Consider the following 6,201-nt stretch of genomic DNA (forward strand, 5'->3'; position numbering starts at 1 on the left):
GGCATAATTAGTCACCAGCAACTCGTTCTAAAGGCGCCAGAGGCTAATTGTACCCCCAAGTGAGAAGTTTCAGGTGTAATTAATTATTCTTTAATTATTAAATTTATTATTCATTGGTTGGATGCACAAAGTCGTGCTCAGATGAACTTGCTGGCACAAGGCGGGCTGGAACGGAGAAGTCCACGCCACCGTGGGAACAAACCTCCGCTAAGGGGCTGTGAAAAGGGCGGGCCTGCTGGCTGCCTAGCTCAGCGTGGGAAATTCCACAAGTGACAGTAACGAGCCAGAGGAATTGGGCAGACAGTGGGATGGTGGCCCAGAAAGCCTGTGGCCCTGGGCCCCTGGGTCAGGTGTAGGGAAAGGGCCAGAACTTGAAGTCAGTGAAGCCTTCGGCAGGGTGACCTGGGCAGAGCACGTCCCTCTGTGCGCCTTACCTGTAGAATGGAATGCAGTGCTGACCCCCCTCCCTTGCTGTGCAGATGGAAGGAGGCTGTGTCTGACTTAGCACGGATGCAGGCCCCGTGGAATGGGTTTGCAGCAGACGTCAGCCTCCTTTAGAAGCGGTGTTGTGAGGTGACCACCAAAAAGTTCTCAAGAACCTGACTTAGCAGTTTTGCAATCCAGAGACACACATCAGCTCTGTAACCTTGGACAGGCTCCCTGGGCCTCAGTTTCCTCGTCTGAAAACTGGGAATTCATTATAGCGCAAAAGCAAAATACTTTATGGGGTTGTGAATACTGAATGGGCTAGCACATATAAAGCATTTAGGACCAAGCCTGCCACAGTAAACATTATGAAGCATTTGCTATCTTGTCTTTTGTACCTTTCCATGACCACAAACCTGTTTTCAACAGCAAAACTACTGCACAAATGGTAACCCATTGACTTTGTTTCAAATGCTCTGTATTTATGCTGCTGCCTGACTCTCAGAGAATATCTGTCTTTTGTAGCCAAGACAGGAGGAGCTGCATTAAAATGTTCAAAGTGGTTATTTACAGCTGCATGATGAAATTAAGGGTGGTCATTTTCTTCTTGGTCTTTTCCAGTATTTTTCATTAAAATTTTTTTTTTTCTTTTTTTCTTTTTTTTTTGAGACGGAGTTTCGCTCTTGTTACCCTGGAGTGCAATGGCACGATCTCGGCTCACCGCAACCTCCGCCTCCTGGGTTCAGGCAATTCTCCTGCCTCAGCCTCCTGAGTAGCTGGGATTACAGGCACGCGCCACCATGCCCAGCTAATTTTTTTGTGTTTTTAGTAGAGACGGGGTTTCACCATGTTGACCAGGATGGTCTCGATCTCTTGACCTCGTGATCCACCCGCCTCGGCCTCCCAAAGTGCTGGGATTACAGGCTTGAGCCACCGCACCCGGCCTTTTCTTGTTTTTAATTTTAAAATGTGCTTTGTTATAACAAAGACAAGAGAGTAGTGTGTATGCTTCCAGGTGGTGATGTGCATCCTTCTGCAAACTGATCTATGTGTCTGCCCCTAGCTGTCCTTCCAGGCAAGTCTTGTCCCAGCACTTCCCGCTCTGCCCTCCATGCCTACCTTGTCTCTCCTGGCTACCTAGGCAGACAGAGTTTTGTGTGCTTCGAAAATGTACACAGATGCTATCATCTTGCCACACGATTTTCCCTTCAGCTGTCTGTCTCTGAGACCTGTCCACAGTGATGCCTGTGGATCCAGGTCCGCAGATGGATGAGGTGGCTGAGACCCTCGGTACTGAGCTGTCCAAGAACAGCCACTGCATTCCACCAGGAAGCTCTGGTTGCAAGCAACAGAAGCCGACACCCTGCTAACTGAGAACCAGGTTTAGGAACAGATGGGAAGAGGGCAGTCCCGGGAATCTGGATGGCAAGAACTAACCCAACACCTTACCATGAAGCTACTAGAATGGATGCCCTCTCTGACTGGTCCTTCCCCCGCTTTTTTTCCCCGAGATAGAGTCTCGCTCTGTCACCTGGGCTGGAGTGCAGTGGCATGATCTTGGCTCACTGCATCCTCCACCACCCGGGTTCAAGCCATTTTCCTGCCTCAGCCGTCCGAGTAGCTGGGATTACAGGTGCGTGCCCCCATGCCTGGCTGAGTTTTGTATTTTCAGGCGTGAGCCACCGCGCCTGGCCAACTGGTGCTTTCCGTCCTTTTGCCAACTTCACTCAAGAGTCAAGTTCAGCCGGGCGCGGTGGCTCACGCCTATAATCCCAGCACTTTGGGAGGCCGAGACGGGTGGATCATGAGGTCGAGAGATCGAGACCATCCTGGTCAACATGGTGAAACCCCGTCTCTACTAAAAATACAAAAAATTAGCTGGGCATGGTGGCGCGTGCCTGTAATCCCAGCTACTCAGGAGGCTGAGGCAGGAGAATTGCCTGAACCCAGGAGGCAGAGGTTGCAGTGAGCCGGGATCGCGCCATTGCACTCCAGGGTAACAAGAGCGAAACTCCGTCTCAAAAAAAAAAAAAAAAAAAAAAAAAAAAAGAGTCAAGTTCAAAAAAATTTTGCTCAAACTGGCTGAAGCGAAGACAATACGTGGCTCACATAACTTAAAAAAACAAAAACAAAAACAAAACGCAGTGTCCCAACATCCAGGGCAACTTCAGGGCTCAGATGACATCACCAGGACCTGGACTCTCCCCGTTTCTCACTGTGCGCAGCCCTCTCCCTCGTGCTAGCAGGATGGGGCCTGCAGTTCCAGCCTTCCCGGGAGAGGGCGCACCACATCTCCTCTGCTCTGATTGGCTCAGGTATTCATGTCTGAACCAATTACTGTGGCTGGAGGAATGCAGTAGTCTCATTGGCTAACACCGGGTCACGTGGTCTCCCGCAGGAGTCTGACCTGAGCGAAGCTCTGGGCTGAGAGTTGGGGAATAGTTTCTTTTTCTTTTTTTCTTTTCTTTTCTTTTTTTTTTTTTTTTTAAAGCAAGCTCGGAAAAATTTTATTAAAGGAAAATTTTGCATGATTTACTTTTCACCAGTCTGTTTTGGCATGCTTCTAATGATGTCAGAATCACCTAAAAAAAAAAAAACAGTAATTTTACAATTAATTTTAATAGCAACCGGTTCTATAAAATTTCTTTACTTTGGTTATCCCTTCTGTAGACAATAGTCTGCAAATTAGCACCGATTTTTTGCAAAAGTTATCACATTAGCTGTACTGTCATTTTTCTTAAGGTTGAGCAAATATAACCTAGAATCACAGCCATTGTATGATCACACAAAATGATCATACAATAAAATTGGTTTATCACCAGCATTTATAAAACCAAACCTAGGGAAAGAACTAGGTATGGGGACACACACATGGCCTTAATGTAGCGAATGTTTAGCCTGTCCTGACTATTACAAAATCAGAACAGCGAGAATATTCACAGGGGAATAGTTTCCTAGAGGGAAATTGGTGGTTTTACCCAAATAAGGGGAATGGATGCCCAGTTGGCCAGAAAAACAACAAATGCCCACTCTGACAAGCAAACAGATAGACAAGAGAAGAGATATAAAAATTAGGCCGGGTGCGGTGGCCCATGCCTATAATCTTAGCACTTTGGGAAGTTTAAGTGAGTGGATCACCTGAGGTAAGGAGTTCGAGAGCAGCCTGGCCAACGTAGTGAAACCTTGTCTCTACTGAAAGTACAAAAATTAGCAAGGTGTGGTGGCAAGTGCCTGTAATCCCACTTACTAGGAAGGCTAAGGCAGGAGAATTACTTGAACCAGAAGGCAGAGGTTGCAGTGAGCCAAGATCATGCCACTGTACTTTGGCCTGGGCAACAGAGTGAGACCCTGCCACAAAAAAATCAATAAAATAAAACGGGGCATCAGGCTGGTCATCACAGGACTCGACAGACCCTGAGCTGAGAGAGGGAGGACCAAGAAGCAAGTGTTGGTGGCAGTGTGATGGCTCTGTCACCCAGGCTGGAGTGCAATGGCATGATCTCTGCTCACTGCAACTTCTGCCTCCTGGGTTCAAGTGATTCTCCTGTCTCAGCCTCCCGAGTAGATGGGACTACAGGCATGCACCACCACACCCGGCTAATTTAGTATTTTTAGTAGAGATGGGGTTTTGCCATGTTGGCCAGGCTGGTCTCGAATTCCTGACCTCAAGTGATCCACCTGCCTCAGCCTCCCAAAGTGCTGGGATTACAGGCGTGAGCCACCACGCCCAGCCCTGCAGCTGTCTTAAAAACAAAAAATGTTGGTGCCAGTTCATGCGGCTCGCCTGCACCCCCAGTGACGGAGGAGGTGGGTCTGTGAGGTGCCCAGGGTGCTCGCCCCGTCTTCCTGCCCACCCATCACTGTCAGATGATTAACTTCAACCACATACTACATTTTCTTGGGATTATCCCCTCAAATGAATTATATGAATAATAAAGTTTCAATATTTTTCATTTAGCAATTAATCTTAGCGAAAAACTTCATTTAAAGTGCTGGTGCAGAGGCTGGAACCCATTAATCAGAGTGGTGAAGGAGCCCGCTGGCTGCAGAAGGAACCCGGGCGGTGAAATGCGGGCACTTCTCAAAAACCGGGAGATCCTCTCCAGTGTAAGGACGTGTCACATTTGAGGCACAGCATCACCAGACAGCAGTGTCGGCCTGGCTGGTGGGGCCTTTCATTTTAGATTCTGTGTGGGGAAAACCTCCTGACTGGGTTTCACATTCATGAGCAGCGTTCAGCGGAGGAAAGAGATGATTGAAAAAGTAGTTCATAAACCCCAACCAGTCATTATTAGAGTGGCAAAAACACAATACTTATGCACAGATAGTTTACGTTAAATTAAAAACCATAACTTATCTCTGAGACACTCCGTTTAGTACATCTGAGGTTAAATATGGTTCATAGGAGCTCTTTCAATTAAATTGTTCCTCCTTTGCTCTAGTAAACTAGATTAAACATAATTTCCTGAAAAGTAACAGAGAATCATTACTCTGTTTGCAAATCGATACCATGTTATTGAAAATAGGAAAAATTTGCAGGATTATCTCAGATTACTGTATTTTTATAGAGAATCTGATATTGGCAAGGAGGATACCCTGAAAGCCCAGGTTTCCGGCTTTCCGATTAAGGATGGCGTAGGACTGGGGTCGGGGAGGGGAGATGGGGTATGGAGGCATCAGAGCCAGTGGGCAGGACCTGATGGGAAATCCCAAGGCTGGTCCTGGGAAACCAGGAAAGAGGTTTCCAAGAGTCCTACGTCCTTCTGTTACGACCCCAACGTCCTCACAGCTGGAGAGCTCTGAACGGCCACACTGTCGGTTGATTTTGAGTTGTTTGTTTATGTTTGACGGTATGGTTGTCATTCCACTCATGTCACTGACTTCACAGCCTTAGCTGGCTTTTATCTTTGCCCTTCCGATCGGACAAGTCTGTTAACATTTACATGAAGCCAGGCCGTCTCTTACCTCTGCTCCTTGAGTCTCAGTCACAGTGTTATTTCAAATTCATAAAGCCCCGAAATGCCTTCTCCAGGTTTGATGCAGCTCAAGTGAAGCATGTGGTTTGCAAGACTGTCACATGGGCCTCAGGCTTGACTGTCATCCTCCAGTGATTTGGCTAGGAGAGGACTGAAAGGTAAAGCCCGGAGGAAGCTTTGGTCATTTGTAGAGAAGGGGCCGAGTCTCTGGGAACCAGGTGCAGCTCTAAGTCAAAGCCATCTGTCTATGGCAGTAGGGTGCAATGTCAGGCCTGCTGGGGATGCATATCACCTGTGGGAATGGCCCAGAGACTTCGAGGAAACTGTACATATAGAGGAGGTGTGTAGTGAGCCCGCCTTTGAGTGGAGAAATAGAGCATTGCTACCTGCTGCTCTGGCCATAGTGGAGTCATTTGTATATCATAGTATGCAGGTCGACAGCATCTCAAGTTATACCAAGAACCTGCAAGAATGTTCATTGTGCGTGTCATCTCTTAAAACCACCCACTCCACCCATGAAACATTGCTCTCACCCTAGGGGTGTTTTTGCCCTGCTGGGAACAGTGAGACGTGGCCTATAGGCCTGGGGGGCTGGAGCACGATTTAGAAAAACACCACTTGGTCAGGATGGTGGGACAGTCCTTGAGTCGTGGTCACCCCAGGTCTGTCCTACCAAGCATACAGCTCTTCCCAACTTGGCTCCAGGCCCCCATCGGGACATCAGGTGTATGGTGTGTGCCTGGCACAAATGAGTAGATGGTGAGAAGCATTGCTGTTCCACAGGCGGAAACTGCCCTCC

The 6,201-nt window shown here is 47.9% G+C and overlaps 1 non-coding gene across 1 annotated transcript; it reads right to left on the minus strand.

Moving 5' to 3' along the window:
• Positions 1-3,236: 3,236 nt before the first annotated feature.
• LOC120362572 (small nucleolar RNA SNORA72) lies at positions 3,237-3,368 on the minus strand. Its single transcript, XR_005578431.1, has one exon. It is a non-coding gene; the product is annotated as a small nucleolar RNA SNORA72 (small nucleolar RNA).
• Between the last annotated feature and the right edge of the window lie 2,833 nt (positions 3,369-6,201).

Source organism: Saimiri boliviensis, chromosome 12 (genome assembly GCF_048565385.1).
Source record: "Saimiri boliviensis isolate mSaiBol1 chromosome 12, mSaiBol1.pri, whole genome shotgun sequence".
NCBI lineage: Eukaryota > Metazoa > Chordata > Mammalia > Primates > Cebidae > Saimiri > Saimiri boliviensis.